Source organism: Salvelinus namaycush, chromosome 28 (assembly GCF_016432855.1).
Source record: "Salvelinus namaycush isolate Seneca chromosome 28, SaNama_1.0, whole genome shotgun sequence".
Taxonomy (NCBI): Eukaryota; Metazoa; Chordata; class Actinopteri; order Salmoniformes; family Salmonidae; genus Salvelinus; species Salvelinus namaycush.
The window spans coordinates 12,294,448-12,315,924 of NC_052334.1; the positions used below are offsets into that span (position 1 = coordinate 12,294,448).

At 42.8% G+C, this 21,477-nt stretch overlaps 1 long non-coding RNA gene across 1 annotated transcript; it reads right to left on the reverse strand.

The window, feature by feature from the left end:
* Positions 1-4,685: 4,685 nt before the first annotated feature.
* On the reverse strand, positions 4,686-19,949 carry LOC120023586. The gene is made up of 3 exons (XR_005472713.1): positions 19,852-19,949; positions 19,644-19,738; positions 4,686-5,489 (listed from the first exon to the last, which is right to left on the reverse strand). It is a non-coding gene; the product is annotated as an uncharacterized LOC120023586 (long non-coding RNA).
* Between the last annotated feature and the right edge of the window lie 1,528 nt (positions 19,950-21,477).

The window sequence follows — 21,477 nt, forward strand, 5'->3', positions numbered from 1 at the left end:
TAGGGGCTGAATACAAATATCAACCCCAGCAGATAAGCCCAAAATGCACCAAGTAATTCATTTATTTCTCCTCCTCTGTTAATTAAACCTCTATTACAAAGTGTTCTTTGCAGATTACAATAACATAAACCCCAGTTTGTGGCAAAAATGACTACTCGTTTCCATAAGCAATCTTTGAACTTTGGACAGATCTTGTTCATTAGTTTACCCAGCTGTTGGAAAAAAAGCTTTGCAGTGTGTGATTCAGTATGGAAAAGTGAAAGAACAAATACAGAGCAAACTTTTGATTGATATTTGCTTATTAGATTTTAATCGTTATATATATAATGCTTTATATTGATGATTGAGTCATAACTCAACGGGCAAATAGAGATATTCAATTTATATATTTGCCTGTGAAAGAGGCAATGAAATGCTTTTTTGAAAGCTATGATACAACATGTATAATTTACAGTTCGAGCACATCACGTTGAGACCCATACATTAGTGTTCGCTTTAGTAGGATATTTGATAAAGCTAACCCAAGACATATGTTGTTGGCATAGCAACATCTTTATGCCCACAAGATAGCAAGGTGAATTAATCACTTTTGTGGGTCAATTTAGTAGACCTAATTATTAACGCAGATAAGGTTTATTATCCGAATTATAGCATACAAATAGATCGTTACAATATGGCAACACGTTTATCTATTATTACTATCATCATTATCATTATTAGGCCCCTAATAATAATATTACTATTATTAATAGTTTTAAATTGCCCTGGGCGTATGCTATATTTCTCCCATGCAGCACATTGGAAACTTTTAATGAAGTAATTAAATCTTAAGTACAGTGTGACATATGTTATCAGCAGGCAGTGTCCAGCATAAAGATTTAAACCAGCACCTTGTTTTCCAATTTACGTGGTATTTCTCGTTACCGCATCAAAAATCCTGGAGCTTTTTTCAGCCTTATGGACAAAAATGTAGACAACAATGCGCAGACCCCTTTACTTCAAAAGCGACCATCAGCGAGCCTACCCATAGATCTTTCTTCTCAGTCTTTTCATTCTGAGTTTAGAAAGCCACTACAGGGCCAAAGCGCTTCTAATACCTTTTGATGGGGATTGAATTAATTATCTCCAATAACACAATTGTGCTTGGCCAACGAAAAGAGCAAAGCAATACCCCTTCAGATTCACAGACGAAAGAAAAGAACCTTTCAAAAGGCCGAGGGGGAAGAGGGAGAGAGCTCTATCCGAAATCAGCTTTAGAAGCAGCTGGTTTTCCATTAAAAATTATACGGAAGAAGTTTATTAGGGCTTTGTGTCCTCCTAATATGGACCGACTATGTCAGGTTGGTGGTCCCTCGGCCTGCCTCCCTGCCACCATGATGTTTTGTGTCTTCATTCATCCATTGGAGGCCACAATAAGGGACAACCCAATTGGGTTGTTTTGTTGGTTGCTGTTTTTGCAGGGTGACGGAAAAAGTTTTAACAAACAAATGCATTAGCCTACCAGGTTTTGCAGAGGACGAAGACAAATGGAAATGATTCAAAATGTATGCCTATACCAGATTTCAAAATATTAAATACTATGATACCAGTCTGTTAAATAAATATAATGTGGCCCTATAAACAAACAGTATTTGCTATATAACTGAAAACAAAGACTAAATGTTAAACCATTTGGCAATGTAATAGGGAACGCTCAAATAATCTATAGTCAAACAAGTGAAACACGCAAAGTCTAACCCGATCGAAAGAACAGCTAGGCACATAACGCAACACTGTAAACAACGATAGCCAGGATAGCCCACTTTTAATCATTGTGCAATTACCACATTTTACCCCAAATTGCATGCTTTAGACATAGTCCTAGGCTTTATAAAATGTGCTTAATTAACATTTGTATTGTCAATGAGCCTCAAGTTCCATACAGTGTTAGTAGAAAAGAGTGTCCACAACAAATACATGGATGGAATGCGTTAAAGTGAAAGGAAATACTGGAAATATTTGGTGTCGTTATAGCAACAGGATCAGTCACGCTTTTCTCTGAAGGCCATTCACCACTGGGCTGTCAGAACACGTTTTTAATTAAAGCGTATAAAAAGTTTTTGTAGTCATGTCATCGTGTGATTGGGGTAATCGGGAATGGGGATCCCCTTTCTTTTTGATGCGCCCGTGCGCAATCCTTTTCCACCAAGACCAAGAGAGAAAAATTACCAAAAGGAATCAAGCATCACACACTCCGAAATAACATAACAAAATAAATAAAAACTGCTTCTATAAGTCTAGTCAAGATAGATTGGGAACTGAACCATAATACAAATGTAGGGATCGAATCCCCGAGCTGACAAGGTCAAATATCTGTCGTTCTGCCCCTGAACAAGGCAGTTAACCCACTGTTCTTAGGCCATCATTGTAAAATAATATTTTTTTCTTAACTGACTTGCCTAGTTAAATAAAGTTGAAATATATATAAAAAATGTAGGCCATAGAGGCTACACGAGGCATTTTATTTCTGCGAGTGTATGATCAGAATGATGCGTTGCCGACTTGGGGATAACCAGGAATATCAAACGTTATCAGATTTCAACAAAGTGAAAGATTTAGCCTCCGTATTTACAACAAGGCTGATTATCTGACGGATAAACATACATTGGGAGGATCTTGTGGGATTAAGAGTGGGGACACCCAAGTTGTGCGATCTCCACGGTTACCAGAGGAGAAATCGAGAAGCTTGTCATAGTGTCGCTCGAGCATTATCTGAGCGGAGGGTTACAACACAGCAGCGCTCGCGTCCAAATAGACAGGCCCTCCCCTACCCCTCCTGTCTTTGGATTGCAACTTGAGGGCAACGGTGCATCCAACCATCGAGTACATAATCGATCATATATGGGTACACACGTCTCACCACTGCCCTAGCTGTTCTATCGGTGGACACCGGGAGGAAAGTAGAGCTCATGCGGGTCAACCCATCAATAAGAGAAAAAGGAAACGTACACGATGTGGATGTAATTGCTTGGTGTGTAGTCTGTAGTACAGGTCGCCGGATCTCTTTTGCCCTCTTATGTTGATAAACTATCAGTATACAGAGAGCAAGAGAGCGAGAGAGATTTTTGGTGCAGGAAAATAAATACATGAGCAATACATCCATGGAAAGTGTCTCTGCTCTCTCGTTGCACCTCTCTCTGAACCACAACATATATTTATTTATAAGTCAATAATGTCTTTGCCAAAATCTGGCCAATTAGGATATTATGACAATAGCCAACATAATAGTGCCAAGGGATTAAATACCAATGTATTACAATTAAGACATTATATGATTGAAATCTATAAAGCTAGAAGTTCAAGTTCCATGAAATGGATATGCATGGACTATTGGAGTTACCTAAATATATCCCTCTCTCTATACTTTGACCTACTTTGAATACTTCTAACAAGTGAATATTGCTTCATGAAACCATTTAGTCAATAACAGAGAACAAATAAAAAAGTTGTGTAATTTAGAGAAATGTGTCATATTGATTTAACAAAGTTAATATCAGAGGTAGTGGGTTTATTTATTTTTTACTCTTTAAGACCTGTTCCACATTACCACACTCGGAGTCAGACCTTAGATAAACAGAAGTGTTAAAACAGAGTTTTATCTTCAATTAGAAGTCACTGTCATTCCATAGGGATATAATGGTTGTGAAAGACTGAGTTGAATATGTACTGCACCTTTATAAACATTTAGGAAAAAAAATCGCTTACAATAAAACTATATTTGGTCGACACGAATGTCACAGATTTAGCCTTTGAGAATAGTGAATACTGTTGAGTTATAGGTGATGTTCTTCATATCACAAATTCCATGAATGATTTAATATGAGAGCATGATGGAGTTGACCAAACAAATCACATGTTATCTGGCCCAAGGCAGTGTCAATGTCAAATCCAGGCAGCACCAACAACCTTTACAATACAGCACTTTTCAATGAAATACTGTACATGTCAGGACACTGTATTGATGTGGGATATCAAAGATAATATATCATTTATCAATAAAATAGTGCAGTAATACATACAGGCATTTCCCTTGTAACAGAGAGATACAGTGAGCTCTAAAAGTATTGGGACAGTGACACGTTTTGTGTTGTTTTGGCTCTGTACTCCAGCACTTTGGATTTGTAATGATACAATGATTATCAGGTTAAAGTGCAGACTGTCAGCTTTAATTATTTGAGGGTATTTTCATCCATATCGGATGAACCGTTTAGAAATTACAGCACTTTTTGTACATGGTCCCACCATTTTAGGGGACCATCAGTATTAGGACAAATTCACTTATATGTCTATTAAAGTAGTCAAAAGTTTAGTATTTGGTCCCATGCTCATAGCACGCAATGATTACATCAAGCTTGTAACTCTACAGATTTGTTGGATGCATATGCTGTTTGTTTTGGTTGTTTCAGATTATTTTGTGCCCAATAGAAATGAATGGTAAATAATATATTGTGTCATTTTGGAGTCACTTTTATTGTAAATAAGAATAGAATATGTTTCTAAACACTTCAACATGAATGTGGATGCTACCAGGATTACGGGTAGTCCTGAATGAATCGTGAATAATGATGAGTGAGAAAGTTACAGATGCACAAATATCATAGCCCCAAGACATGCTAACCTCTCACCATCAAAATAACAGGAGGTTAGCATTTTTGTGGTGGTATGATGTGTGTCTAACTTTCTCACTCATCATTATTCATTCAGAACAATCCGTAATCATGGTAGCATCCACACTAATGTAGAAGTGTGTGGCATTTGAAATCCAAGGTGCTGGAGTACAGAGCCAAAACAACACATTTGTCACTGTCACAATACTTCTGGAGCTCACTGTAGATAGGCAGCAACACAAACATCAATACCAAAATGTGTTGACAAAAAAAAATCGAAACAAGATGGTCAGTAAAGTAAAATGTACAATTTAAGAAAGAAACAGAGAGAGAGAATGAGAGAAGTGGGCAGCAACAAACCAACAACCCAAGTGGGTAAACATTTACTATTCAGTTTGAGCCTAGACTGGAATGAGGCTTTGGAGTGCAGCACTTCTAACAACTGTTTGCCCAGTTAAGGCTTGGTTGTGTTTACACAGCGTTAAACAGCAGCAGCCTGGGCCTGGGCAGGCAGGGAGGAAGCCTGGTGACCAGATGTGGCTGTTCCACTAGCCGGTGGGTCAGGTAGCTCCAGTTCGGACAGTGCAGCGATGTGCTGTGTCGCAACTGGCACCCTATTCCCTTTACAGTGCACTACTTTCAACTGGCACCTATAGGGATATAGGGCTATGCGCAAAAGTAGTGCACTATATAGGGAATAGGGTGCCATTTGGGACAAAACAAGGAACAGAGTGGACAGACTGCTGTTGACCTTCTGTGTCTGTCTCCGTCAGATGACCTTCCGGACGCTGCCTTTCCCCAGCTTGTTCCTCAGCACTTCCACCAGCCGCTCCAACCTGCATGCTGACATAGAGAATAATAACATGAGTTATGTGTTTTATAGAGCACTTTATAATGACCCAAAGACACGTACAGGGGGAAACAGGGTAAGGAAAGGGGGAGAGGGGAAGGGAGGAGGGGAGAGAGGGTGAGGGAGGGGGAGACAGAAGGAGGAAGAGGGGGAGAGGGTGAGGAAGAGATGGAGACGGGATGTGAGGAATGAATGCATCGTTCCTGGTGCGGTGGTGCACAGCACTCTAACACAAGGACACACTTGTTACAGGGTAAACTGGGGCAGGATGTAGACACTTCTTTAAGTGGGTAGCTAGTCAGACACCACCCAAACCAAACCCAATGTACAAATCCTTAAAATACACTGACTCTTTCCTCTCTGTCTCTCTCTCCATCTCTCGTTGACAGGATCTAGTATTTTTCCCTGGCTGAGGGGAAGGACAATCACGGTGCCCTTATGGGTGAAAATAAAAGCAAATGATTCTCAGATAGGATGAAAATCCCAGTGAATTGATGTGCGAGAGAGGAGAGGAATGCTTTTGGAGTGAGAAGCTGGGTTTGAGAGGGAGGAAACATAACATAGCTTTTTTGGCTCTGTAGAAAGGAGACATGAGAGGCTGGCCAAAACATGCACAGTCGTCACATATCTAATTTGAACCTAAACAGACTATTATGGGTCTGTTACTAAATAGAGTCAATAATAATATTCCTAGCTATTCAGTTCAAAAGCATCCAACTGGAAATTATGTTAAGGTCAAACGTTAAGATGTCGGGAAATTGTCTTTTTGTGTGTCTTTTCAAATAGGAACACATTTCACAGGACTTGAGAGATTTTTATCTTGTTCAATTATAATATAATTCCATGGTACTAATATCACTAAAGGGAATCGAATAAAGCCCAATGAGCCCAGCATCGTCCGGGTTAGGGGAGGGTTTTGCCGGAGTAGGCAGTCATTGTAAAATAAGAATTTGTTCCTAACTGAGGCTGGGGCGGCAGGTAGGTAGCCTAGTGGTTAAAGCGTTGGGCCAGTAACCGAAAGGTTGCTGGATCGAATCCCCGAGCTGACGATGTAAAAATCTGTCGTTCTGCCCGTGAACAAGGCACCGTTCACTGTTCCCTGGTAGGCTGTCATTGTAAATAAGAATTTGTTCTTAACTGGCTTGCCCAGTTAAATAAAGGTTAATAACAATAAATAAATACAAACTTGCCTAGTTAAATAAATGTTAATATAAATACAAACTTGCCTAGTTAAATAAATGTTAATATAAATAAAAACTTGCCTAGTTAAATAAATGTTAATATAAATAAAAACTTGCCTAGTTAAATAAATGTTAATATAAATACAAACTTGCCTAGTTAAATAAAGATTAATAAAAAGGTAATGGAAGATTTCTTCAAATGAAAACGTTCTTCCTTAAAATTCAAAACTTTGGGAGCACTTATACAGGGAAAAGCTCCCACTGTGAATGAAATTAGAATAGAAAGCCGTGAGTGAACCCTGAAATACAGCAAGCTTTTTGTTATAGAGGGAGGATTTAAGCTCTTTCCACGAACATCTTATCCCGTCCTCACCGTGATATAGCTGATATGGAAATAATACAATGTGACAAGTGGAAAGGCTTCACATAGGCAGGCAACACCATTCCTGTAGTTGTGCAACAGTTCTCCCGCAAAACATTTCACTTCGATTTTTCAGATAAACCATATCACAAGATACATCTTTAGTCTTGTTGTTATTAAACAACTAGCTAATCATATGCTGGCCATTATATCAAAGTTATCTTTTAATTGTAACGTTGACTCATAAGTGGGTAGTGGATGCTGATAAAGTTTTTTTGAATTCCTGATACTGTGCATGAGTTACACTACACACACACAGACCAGAAATAACAAACACGTTTACACAGAAGACACATGTTGGATATTTTCGAAGTAGTGCGGTCTTCTCCCGTTTCAAACACGCTGCATTGATTATTTTCCTTAAGCAGTCCAGTTGTAATGATCTGAAGACAGCCAGACAGAGGCTGTGGCCCAAATTACACCCTATTCCCTAGTACACTACCTTACCCAGAGCCCTGTGGGCCATGGTAAAAAGCAGTGTACTACAAAGGGAGTGGGACTAGTGTGCAATTTGGGATACAGCCAGAGAGTCACGCTGCCTGCCTGGGAGCGAAGCTGTCTAAGCTGTGTCTGTCTGTCTGTCTGTCTGTCTGTCTGTCTGTCTGTCTGTCTGTCTGTCTGTCTGTCTGTCTGTCTGTCTGTCTGTCTGTCTGTCTGTCTGTCTGTCTGTCTGTCTGTCTGTCTGTCTGTCTGTCTGTCTGTCTGCCTGCCCAGGGTTTGTACTGACTGACTGGTAATCAGGCAGCATCTGGGAGTGGTCTGAGCCAGGTACTGTCTGGAAGTTATTCTCCACCTGTTCCCCTCAACATGGTGATTCATCATCACTACGAACCTGGCTGTATTCATCAGCCCGTGACTGGATATACGGCATAGTGAACACGCGACACACACACACACACACACACACACACACACACACACACACACACACACACACACACACACACACACACACACACACACACACACACACACACACACACACACACACACACACACACACACACACACACACACACACACACGCACAAGCACACACGCACTATACAGGCCATGTCACAGACCAACACACAAACAAGGCTCACCTAACTAGTTCAAATGTAGACGAGTGCACAAGGCAAGGAATCTCTTGGGGCAATCCCTTGTTGTATTTTAAATCTAACATTAGCCTCTCTGTCACGTTTGCACAATAAGACAGTTCCAGGTAGTGCGCTTGTCTGTCCAAGGTGTACTGGTGTGGCGGTGGGGGATTGGGAACAACACTGTTTACAGAGGGTGGTCAGTAAACCCAAACACACACAGGAGAGGAGCCAGAGAAAATATAATGCCTGATTAAGAATTCACAGTGTCGCAAAACCAACAATTATAGCTGGAATAAGACCAAGTAAACACTCAGCTCCTCACATTCATTCTAAACAACCCAGAATCAGAATCTTTCTGCCTATGCTTTCTGCAGTAGAGCAGTGAAGTATATCTAGCAGTGTTTCAGTGGGCATTGTGCTGGATGGACAGCCTAGATGCACATGTTAGTGTTTAATGGCATTTCTTTATTTTTTTCCTTCTATTTTACTCAATTTTCGATCTTGTCTCATCGCTGCAACTCCCCAATGGGCTTGGGAGAGGCAAAGGTGGAATCATGCTTCCTCCGAAACATGACCCGCCCAAACATCGCTTCTTAACACCCACCAGCTTAACCCGGAAGCCAGCCACACCAATGTGTCAGCGGAAACACTGTTCAACTGGCGACCAGGGTCAGACTGCAGGCTACAGGCCTGCCACAAGGAATCGCTAGAGTGAAATGAGCCAAGTATAGCCCCACCAGCCAAACCCTCCCCTAACCCGGACGACGCTGGGCCAATTGTGCGCCGTCCTATGGGACTCCCTTCCACAGCCGGTTGTGGCACAGCCCGGGAATGAACCCGGGTCTGTAGTAATGCCTGTAGCACTGCGATGCAGTGCCTTAGACCGTTGCACCACTGGGTAGGCCCTTAATGGCATTTTTTAAAGAGGAGCTCAGAAAGTATTTAAAATATTGTAATATATAATTCATAATAATTTATACAGTTTCAAATTACACAGAAAATACAATTTCCAACATTTACAACCATGAATCATATGAAAGTAACATAACACCAAATCATCATAATAAGCGTATGGAGGAAGAAGCTAGGTACTCTGCTGCTCTGTACTCAGGCCACAGGAGAGTATCAGGTCTGACAGATCATGATGATGAGACAGACAGACAGACACCACCAGTAAGCAGTGTGTCGTTACTAGAGGGCCAAGACCACCATCACCTCCTAATGAAAAGGATCTTTGTGTCCTCTCGTCTCCTCTATGGCCAAGTCTGCTTCAGCAGGCAGCTCCAGATAGGTCATTTCACATTCTGCTCAGGCCACGTCAGTCCCCATCAGGCCCAGTCAGCCTGTCAGCCCCTTCAGGCTCAGTCATCCCCGTCAGGTCCCATCACCCCACAGTCAGGTCCCATCAGCCCCGTCAGGTCCCATCAGCCCCATCAGACTCCACCCAGGTGCCAGATTCTGGGCCACCTCTGTTTCCTCTGGCAAGCAGTGTGCTCTGGGGGGTGATGGGGTGTAACTTGGCTCCCCCTGCATTCTTCTCACTTCTGTGCGATGGGGCCTGCGTCAGAGCTGCTTCACCCTGCCTCCCACACCACCACAACCAGCACTGGGTCCCAAATGCCACCCTAATCCCTATATAGTGCACTTATTTTGACATGAGCCCTAGTGCACAATAGGAAATAGGGTGCCATTTGGGATGCGTTCCAGCAGGGCCAGGGCCATCCATCCATCTAGAGGTCAGCTAACGGTGGGGTGTGACTGTCTTCAGATCCTACTACTGCTGCTATTTCTGCTCCTGGCCGTGGGCTGCAGTCTATCCCCTCCACACCTGGACACATCTAACCCCGCCCCTCCACACCTGGACACATCTAACCCCGCCTCTCCACACCTTGACACATCTAACCCGCCCCTCCACACCTGGACACATCTAACCCCGCCCCTCCACACATCTAACCCCGCCCCTCCACACCTGGACACATCTAACCCCGCCCCTCCACACCTTGACACATCTAACCCCGCCCCTCCACACCTTGACACATCTAACCCCGCCCCTCCACACCTTGACACATCTAACCCCGCCCCTCCACATCTAACCCCGCCCCTCCACACCTTGACACATCTAACCCCGCCCCTCCACATCATGACACATCTAACCCCGCCCCTCCACACCATGACACATCTAACCCCGCCCCTCCACACCTTGACAGATCTAACCCCGCCCCTCCACATCTAACCCCGCCCCTCCACACCTTGACACATCTAACCCCGCCCCTCCACACCTTGACACATCTAACCCCGCCCCTCCACACCTTGACACATCTAACCCCGCCCCTCCACACCTTGACAGATCTAACCCCGCCCCTCCACATCTAACCCCGCCCCTCCACACCTTGACACATCTAACCCCGACAGGCCTCTTTCTGGGAAAGGATCAGACTGAAGGATGTCCCAGACCATGCTGACTGACCAGGCTCTGAAACTGTCAACTCTGTCTTGTTGGCCTCCACTAGGAGCCAGGAGTCACTTGATAAAAGTGCAAATCATCAGCAACAGTACTATGGACTTCAGTGCATATATGCAATGCATGGGAAGCACTTGCAAGCTGCAGTATTACAAACGATTCCAAGAGTGAAAATGTCACGCTCATGGGGGAATTGGGTTGTGCGTTAGTTTTTACTGTTGGAACAAAGTGTGTGTCATTATCTCTATTTTATCTTTAACTCTGCATTGTTGGAAAAGGACCTGTCAGTAAGCATTTCACTGTTAGTCTACACCTGTTGTCTACGAAGCATATGACAAATAACATTGGATTTGGAGAAGAAGCTGTTATCTCCCAAGTAAAATGGAGGCCCTCCAGTGAGGATGGTTTAAACACAATACCAACTAGAATGCCCTCTTTTCTCCCTCTCAATCTGTGGGGGGTGGGGCCTTCCCAGCACTGAGAACTGTCACCCCCCCTAACCCCCCTGTTAATTCGCCAGGCAAATAGATGAGCGGGCAACTGTTTGTTTAGCGGGGAGCGGGTAGGTCCAATGTGACTGGGAGGGAGCAGGAGCAGCAAAAACCAGGCTGGGACTGGGGAGAGAAGGACTCACAGACAACCAGTAACCAGTCGTCTATCAGCATGGAGACCACCAGCACAGGCCAAGAGAATTTGTAAATTTTTATTAGGATCCCCATTAGCTAACGCTGTAAAGTTAGCTAATCTTACTGGGGTCCAACACCAATTAATAAGACATTACAAATTAAGACTTTACAAACATTTAACAAGTAGACAATACAGACAATTAAAATACATGACAGGAAACACATTTAACATTCTGTTGATGCTTTCTATTTCCTGTCCAGTCACATGGTCTATAGCATTAGATGTTCTTTCTATTTCCTGTCCAGTCATATGGTCTATAGCATTAGATGTTCTTTCTATTTCCTGTCCAGTCATATGGTCTATAGCATTAGATGTTCTTTCTATTTCCTGTCCAGTCATATGGTCTATAGCATTAGATGTTCTTTCTATTTCCTGTCCAGTCATATGGTCTATAGCATTAGATGTTCTTTCTATTTCCTGTCCAGTCATATGGTCTATAGCATTAGATGTTCTTTCTATTTCCTGTCCAGTCATATGGTCTATAGCATTAGATGTTCTTTCTATTTCCTGTCCAGTCATATGGTCTATAGCATTAGATATTCTTTCTATTTCCTGTCCAGTCATATGGTCTATAGCATTAGATGTTCTTTCTATTTCCTGTCCAGTCATATGGTCTATAGCATTAGATGTTCTTTCTATTTCCTGTCCAGTCATATGGTCTATAGCATTAGATGTTATTTTATTTTTCTTGAAGGTGGATTTACTTTTTGCCTGAGAAATATGTATTGGTAAAGAGTTCCATTCAGCTATGGCTCTACATAAAAATGTAGATTTAAGGCGATTTGTCCTGTGCTTGGGTTGTCTTAGATGCCCTGAATTTACCTGTCTGGTTTGTTGGTTATGCGTGTTGCTAGTATGTACTAATTGGTCTGAAAAATATAACATTCCTAAGAAAATCAGAAGACTGGATAGTAATTTGTTTTCAACGTGAAGCCATGTGATGCATTTGGATAATATTCATATAGATAGAGCAATGAAGAGCTAATCTGGCACCCCTGTTTTGAGCCATTTGGAGCTTTTTTATATCTTTGCTGCTGATGACCATATAACTGGACAGTACTCTAAGTGTGATAGGACCAGGGATTGACCATGTAACTGGACAGTATTCTAAGTGTGATAGGACCAGGGATTGACCATATAACTGGACAGTACTCTAAGTGTGATAGGACCAGGGATTGACCATGTAACTGGACAGTACTCTAAGTGTGATAGGACCAGGGATTGACCATATAACTGGACAGTACTCTAAGTGTGATAGAGTACTGTCCAGTTATATGGTCAATCCCTGGTCCTAAGTGTGATAAGACCAGGGACTGAATACCTGATTCAGAGTGCTAGATGTTACATACTCTGAACATTTTCTTGTAAGAGCAATTCCCTTACCCATCTTAATAACAATATTATCTATGTGTTCTGACATGATAAAGCTGCGTCCAATATGACACCTAGTAGTTTTGTTTTTTTCACTTGCTCCACATGCATTCTATTCATCGACAAATTCAATTGGAGATCATCAGCAAGCATATATCGTGAACCAAATACAATACATTTCATTTTAGAAATGTTCAGCACCAATTTGCTCATATCAAGCCACTCAGACACCATTCTTAGTTCACTACTCAGTACATCTGTTAGCTCATTACATTCTGATGCTGCGCTATACATTGTATAGTCATCAGCATACATTACCACTCTTGCATTGTTCAATACTGAAGGTAAATCATTAGTAAAGAAAGAGTAGAGAAGTGGGCCTAGGCAGCTTCCTTGAGGAACACCACTTTGTTCTTTACTGTTTGAAAAGCTACCATTAAAGAACACTTTTTGCCTTCTCCTGGATAGATAGCTTTCCATCCACAATAGAGCTGCAGACTTAAAAGTATAACATTTGAGTTTACCTAGTAACAGTTCATGATCAATTACATCAAAAGCAGCACTGAAATCTAGCAACACTGCACCAACTAACTTCCTGTCATCCATACTCTTTAACCAATAATCTGTTATTTGTGCTAAGGCCGTACTCATAGAATGCCCTTCTTTGTATGCATGCTGGAAACCCGTTATCAGACCATTACATGAGAAATAATCCTTGATTTGTACAGATATAATTTACGTAACACAGGCAGCAAGTTAATAGGACGACTATTAGGACCAGTGAATGCAGATTTATCTAAGGTAGGTAGTGGAATAACCTTTGACTCTTTCCAGACTTCTGGGCACACTCCATACAGTGGCTTGCGAAAGTATTCACCCCCCTTGGCATTTTTCCTATTTTGTTGCCTTTTTCCTATTTTGTTGCCTTACAACCTGGAATTAAAATAGATTTTTGGGGGGTTTGTATCATTTGATTTACATAACATGCCTACCACTTTGAAGATGCAAAATATTTTTTTTGTGAAACAAACAAGAAATAAGACAAAAAAACTCAAAACTTGAGCATGCATAACTATTCACCCCCCAAAGTCAATACTTTGTAGAGGCACCTTTTGCAGCAATTACAGTTATAGTCTGTTGGGGTATGTCTCTATAAGCTTGGCACATCTAGCCACTGGGATTTTTGCCCATTCTTCAAGGGAAAACTGCTCCAGCTCCTTCAAGTTGGATGGGTTCCACTGGTGTACAGCAATCTTTTGGTCGTACCACAGATTCTCAATTGGATTGAGGTCTGGGCTTTGACTAGGCCATTCCAATACATTTAAATGTTTCCCTTAAACCTTGAGTGCTGCTTTAGCAGTATGCTTAGGGTCATTGTCCTGCTGGAAGGTGAACCCCTGTCCCAGTCTCAAATCTCTGGAAGACAAACAGGTTTCCCTCAAGAATTTCCCTGTATTCCTTCAATTCTGACCAGTTTCCAAAGTCCCTGCCGATGAAAAACATCTACACAGCATGATGCTGCCACCACCATGCTTCACTGTGGGGATAGTGTTCTCGGGGTGATGAGGTGTTGGGTTTGCGCCAGACATAGCGTTTTCCTTGATGGCCAAAAAGCTACATTTTAGTCTCATCTGACCAGAGTACCTTCTTCCATATGTTTGGGGAGTCTCCCTCATGCCTTTTGGCGAACACCAAACGTGTTTGCTTATTTTTTTCTTTAATCAATGGCTTTTTTCTGGACACTCTTCCGTAAAGCCCAGCTCTGTGGAATGTACGGCTTAAAGTGGTCCTATGGACAGATACTCAAATCTCTGCTGTGGAGCTTTGCAGCTCCTTCAGAGTTATCTTTGGTCTCTTTGTTGCCTCTCTGATTAATGCACTCTTTGCCTGGTCTGTGAGTTTTGGTTGGCGGCCCTCACTTAGCAGGTTTGTTGTGGTGCCATATTCTTTCCATTTCTTTCTCATGGATTTAATGGTGCTCCGTGGGATGTTCAAAGTTTCTGATATTTTTTTATAACCCAACCCTGATCTGTACTTCTCCACAACTTTGTCCCTGACCTGTTTGGAGAGCTCCTTGGTCTTCATGGTGCCACTTGCTTGGTGGTGCCCCTTGCTTAGTGGTGTTGCAGACTCTGGGGCCTTTCAGAACAGGTGTAAATATACTGATATCATGTGACACTTAGATTGCACACAGGTGGACTTTATTTAACTAATTATGTGACTTCTGAAGGTAATTGGTAGCACCAGATCTTATTTAGGGGCTTCATAGCAAAGGGGGTGAATACATAAGCACGCACCACTTTTCTGTGTTTTTTTTCATTTCACTTCACCAATTTGGACTATTTTGTGTGCCCATTACATGAAATTCAAATACAAATTAATTCAAATTACAGGTTGTAATGCAACAAAATAGGAAAAACGCCAAGGGGGATGAATAATTTTGCAAAGCACTGTACATCAAGCACTTATTACAATTATGAGAGATTGTGGTAGATATTTGGTTAGCTGTAACTCTAAGCAATTTGGTGTCAAGATTATCTGTACCAGGTGACTTGTCATCCGAAAGAGACAACAGCATCCTTTCTACCTCTTCCCGTTCTACATGTTGAAATTTGAACCTGCATTGCCTCTCCTTCATGAGACAATATTTTATAAGGGTGTATGACATGGAGCCATCAGTTGGAATCATAGCATTCCTCAACTTGTCCACTTTGCTGGTAAAATGTTCAGAGGGTGGGGCTGGGTTGCAGCAGGAGTTATTGGGGGGGGGGGGGGGGGGGGAGATTATACTTAATTGAATTTAGCCTTGCATCACAATACACCGGTACCTGAGGGAGTTACAGGATGTGTCAGCTAACAACCGTGACTTTTAACAAGCCACTCTAAAACAGTTGTTTTCATTGTATTTGATTGACACATTGATATGGTCCTTTGGTTTTGAATTTGGTGTGAGGAAAATATTTTGACATACTGGCCATCAGTACTGTCAAAGGTGGTTGACAGAACAGCAAAGAGGGATATCTCAATTTCTGAAAACAACAAGTTGTAGACAAAAGAAGGATGGGAAGCACTGCAAGGATACTATAGTAGGTCTTGTAGATGAAAGGTGCAGTACACGGATGATGCACTGAACAGGCTTCCAACCAACAGGTCTCCTCTACTCTCTGGTTTTTACTCTGCAGTGAAAGTGCCGCTGGCCACACTTCTATCACAAACCGACAGAAACTTGACCTTAAGCAATGAAAGCATGCCTGCAGTTTACCTGACAGTAGGGTACGTTATTCTGTATCAACACCCCGTGGCAAAGAGACAAGTTTAATATTCAAATGCTATGTCACTACAAGAGACAATATCTGGAGGCAATAATGCGGCAGAATGTCAGTGGAATATATTACCGTACATTACTGACGGGACTGACTGAATTACTGAGAACATCAAACTGACAGAGTGGAGCTCAAGGTAAAAGCAGACAGGTGTTTTCCAATGAGATGCGAGAGGGAGAGAGTGCTGCTCTCAAAAGAGAGAGATTGAGGTAAACAGTAGTGTGGTTATATTTTCAGCTTGGTAGGGTGGGGTATTCTTCGCTTGAGTATAGGGCTAACTAAACCCATTATCTATCGGGGAGGAGAGGAAACCAAAACATTGATGCTAACTCTGACTACAGAGTCTTACTTTTGACCAGTTTCTCACAGCAGGAAAATAATCCTGCAGCAACAGAAAATGGGAATTATTGTGTGGATTATAATTAATGGACCTTTTTGGTGGGCTTTTTAAACCTTAAATACACAAGTTTGCATGTCCTGCAACAATAGGGTGATCAAATTAAGATCGTAAATCTGTTTGTATGCATTCCAAATGTCACCCTATTCCCTATATAGTGCACTGGGACACAACCTATTACAGCTTTGCTGTTCTATTTGCGACTCCATTACAGCATAGGAACTATGGAACAATAACCTTGCCTTTCCCCAGTTCAGTTGTTAACCCAAACCAATTCCAATGCATATTGTTTGACATAACAACCCAATTCAAAAAAATATATTTGAAAATACATCTCACGTTATGCTTGTATAAGTAAATTCAAGTAATATGATTATTGTGGCAGATGGTTGTGTAGATAGTACATTTTATGTTTAGGATTTCAATTTATCACAAACTTTTTCTGCATTTCTATTGATTTGGACACGTTAAAACTGTGACATTGGGGCTATCCCACCTAGCAAAATGTCATTGAAAATAAGATTATGCCCGACATACAATATAAGTTTGGTTTTAGTTGAAAGTGAAAGTTGAAAAGAAAACAATTTAATTTCAATGTACTTGCAGCCTATACACATGGTCGCAGTATAACAATGATTAAAAATGAGATTGGAAAATTAGTTTTTTACTCTCCCTCTCGCCACAGACCTTAATTTAGCCCCAACAAAAGTTGCATGCTGGGTTGCAAAATTCCGGGAACTTTTCATACATTTCCTGGTTGGAAGTTTCCGGGAATCAGGAGGGAATAAGCAAGGAATCCAGAATCCTCCAACAAGGATTTCTGGAAAACCAGGGAATTTATTGAAAGTTCACGGCATTTTGCAACCCTAGTTTCATGTCACTGTTATTGACCCACAGAGATCAAATAGCAGTAATAATAACCAAGATCACTGAAGAATCGGGTGGAGGCCATTGGATGACAATCTTTGGCTTGCAATATAAGTATGCATGCAATAACCGCAGGGCATTCTACACTCACCGGCCAGTTAATTAGATACACAACCCCATTCACAAAAATGGTTTGCTTCTACAGACAGTGAGTCACGTGGTCGTGGCTTGCTATAAAAATCAGGCAGACAGGCATCGAGGCATTCAGTAACTGTTCGATTGAACGTTAGAATGGGCAAAACGAGTCACCTAAGCGACTTTAAGTGTGGTATGACCGTCGGTGTCAGGCGCGCCGGATCCAGTATCTCAGAAACTGCCGCCATCCTCTGCTTTTCACGCACGACAGTGTCTAGGGTTTACCGAGAATGGTGCGACAAACCAATAACATCCAGTCAGCAGCAGTTCTGTGGGCAAAAACAGCTTGTTGATGAGAGAGGTTGATGGAGAATGGCAAGAATCGTGCAAGCTAACAGGAGGGCCACAAACAGACAAATAACAGCACAGTACAATAGTGGGCTATTGCAGCAGACGACCACACCGTGTTCCACTCCTATCAGCTAAAAACAAGAAGAAGCAGCTCCAGTGGGCACACAATCGCCAACACTGGACAATTGAGTGGAAACACATCGCCTGGATCATGACAGCGAGTTCAGTTTATTTGAGTGGCCTGCTCAGTCCCCAGACCTCAAACCAATAGAGTATCTTTGGGACGAGACGGGCGGGTCGCAGCATGAATGTACCAGTGTCCAATCTGCAGCAACTGCGTGATGCCATCGCATCAGTATGGACCAACATCCCTGTGGAACGTTTCCGACACCTTGTAGAATGCCCACAAATAATTTAGGCTGTTCTGGAGGAAAAGGGTGGTCCGACCTGGTACTGGATGGGTGTACCTAATTAACTGTCTGGTGAGTATTTCAATAACGGAAATATTTATATTGTAAATGTTCCATATTTTGCTTGATACATTTTTTTTTTTTTTACCTCAGCAGTGCTAAACATAAATTCTAAGCTAAACAACAGGGGGCTGGTAATGAACTAAATAACAAGGTATGATTAGATAACATCACCCTTCTTTCCTCCATCAACTCTATGAGCAACATTATAGTCAGTTGCCCACCGACTACTGACAACCTAATCTATACTGAATAAAAATGTAAACGCAACATGTAAAGTGTTGGTCTCATGTTTCATCAGATGAAATAAAAGATTCCAGAAATGTTCCAGCCGCACAAAAAGCCACGACAGCCCAGGACCTCCACATCCGGCTTCTTCACCTGCGGGATCATCTGAGACCAGCCACCCGGACAGCTGATTAAATGGAGGAGTAATTATTTCTGTAATAAAGCCCTTTTGTGGGGAAAAACCTATTGTGATTGGCTGAGCCTGGCTCTCCAGTGGGTGGGCCGATGCCCTCCCAGGCCCACCCTAGGCTGTGCCCCTGCCCAGTCATGTGAAACCCATAGATTAGGGCCTAAGGAATATATTTAAATTGACTGATTTCCTTATATGAACTGTAACTCAGTAAAATCGTTGAAATTGTTGTATCTATATGCATCTATATTTTTGTTCAGTATAGATTAATGACCTGAGGCCTCTGCCTCCATCCCAGCTAGGAGTGTACATACTGTAGCTTTAAAATCATATGGCTCATTCTGGCCTGTCGTCCCCTTAATGAGTTTCAGAGGGGGGAAGGTGAAGTTCCTGTTTTATGCTTCCTCTTCTGTTTCAGAGCTGAGGATAATCAATTCAGATGTGCTATTGACAGGTATGGGAGTGATGTAAAGTTTGTGTGCTTTGTTTAATTAAATGCAAACATACTGGGTCCGAAGGTCCGATGACTGTGACAAACAAGGGCAGAGCACAGGAAAGGAGGGGAGGGCAGAGGAGAGAGAACAGAGGAGGGGAGCGTTGCTTCACTATAGATTATTTTATCTGACCCTGCCTACATCACCTCGACCCCCCCCCCCCCCCCTCCCCCCCACCTCAACCCCCAGAGCTACACTACAACCTCCCTTTACAACACATATTCATGGAAACCAATCAAGAGGAGAGAAAAACACTGTCCTCAAACTATTCAAATTCATTTCCTGGGAGAGCGAGAGAGCGAAGGAAGGAAGCAGGGAGGGAGAGAAAGAGAGCTACCTATTGAGAGGGTGTGTTTCAACACAAACCAGGAAAGAGGTGATTTTAAGCTGTATTTTGATAGTGCTGACAACTTCCATGGGAAGTACTCCCTGGAACAACAAAAACAAAAGCACAAGGCCATGCATGTACTGTTGGAGCTGATCACGTACCATTCATGAGGACGAGTGTCTGCTCCTGTTGTACTGATCTGATCAAGTTTCATCCATCTGCGTTTCATCCATCTGCGTTTCATCCAAACACCTAACTGGAGTGAGAAACAGGCCTAGTAAGCTAAGCTGCCATGACCTGATTATCATAAAGTACGGTAATTACAACAAGTGATGCTCCGCTCCAGAATCCTCATTCTTATCTTCCCACCTGCTCTTGTGCGTCTGTGTGTCTATCTATAGAATGTTTATGACTGTGAATTCTGAGTTTCTGAACATGGTGGCTTACTGCTGTAGTTTCTGCCAGTGACCTCCAGAACAGAGAATAGAAGGGCTTCAGTCTGCAATGCAGAACAGTTAATGATTAACTCCCCTAATCAGATAACCCAGCAGCACAGATGCTAGAGCTCAACGAACCTGCCCTCTAATTCTAGTGATGGGGTGTGTCTCAAATGGTAACCCTTTGGGCCTTGGTCAAAAGTAGTGCATTATAAAAGGGTGCCATTTTTTAAAACATTTTTTTGTTTGTTTTTGAATTTGACCCCCTTTTTCTCCCCAATTTCGTGGTATCCAATTGTTAGTAGTTACTATCTTGTCTCATCGCTACAACTCCCATACGGGCTCGGGAGAGACGAAGGTCGAAAGCCATGCGTCCTCCGAAACACAACCCAACCAAGCCGCACTGCTTCTTAACACAACGCGCATCAAACCCGGAAGCCAGCCGCACCAATGTGTCGGAGGAAACACCGTGCACCTGGCGACCTTGGTTAGCTCGCACTGCGCTCAGCCCGCCACAGGAGTCGCTGGAGCGCGATGAGACAAGGATATCCCTACCGGCCAAACCCTCCCTAACCCGGACGACGCTAGGCCAATTGTGCGTCGCCCCACGGACCTCCCGGTCGCGTCCGGCTGCAACAGAGCCTGGGCGCGAACCCAGAGTCTCTGGTGGCACAGCTAGCGCTGCGATGCAGTGCCCTAGACCACTGCGCCACCCGGGAGGCCTGGGGTGCCATTTGGGATGCATATTTGATTAATGCTTAGTGTGAAGGAGGATTGTTATCAGGGGCAGGGTATGTAAAATACCCTTTAATAGAGACTTATCTCTCTGGGCTTCAAACAAATAAACAAGGACTCCAGGCCTGAGACAACCAGGTCACAGAGCTCACCTGTTACCAGACAGACTGGTACACTAAGCTACAGCCAGGTCACAGAGCTCACCTGTTACCAGACAGACTGGTACACCAAGCTACAGCCAGGTCACAGAGCTCACCTGTTACCAGACAGACTGGTACACCAAGCTACAGCCAGGTCACAGAGCTCACATGTTACCAGACAGACTGGTACACCAAGCTACAGCCAGGTCACAGAGCTCACCTGTTACCAGACAGACGGGTACACCAAGCTACAGCCAGGTCACAGAGCTCACCTGTTACCAGACAGACTGGTACACCAAGCTACATACAGGACAGGATGACCATTTGTCGCCTTCCTACCATGGCACCTCTGAGAAGCAGCCAGGTCACCTCACCTTTTATCACACAGGTATCCCAAGCCAAGCCACAATTACTGGGGAGAATATCCACCTACAGTATTTTGGCTCTAGCCTGGTCCCAGATCTGTTTCTGCTGAATAGCCAACTCCTATGATGGCATCGGAGTTTGGCATGACAACAAATGAAAGACGATAGGATTTGGCAAGACAGCACAAATTGATCTGGGTTCAGGCTACCTTAGCTCCTACTACCTTATAAAAAAAATGTAATTAACAGTGAGTGACTTCTTGCTTAATCACATATTTTTATCACCTGCCTCTGTGATGTACGAATGATGTACAAACC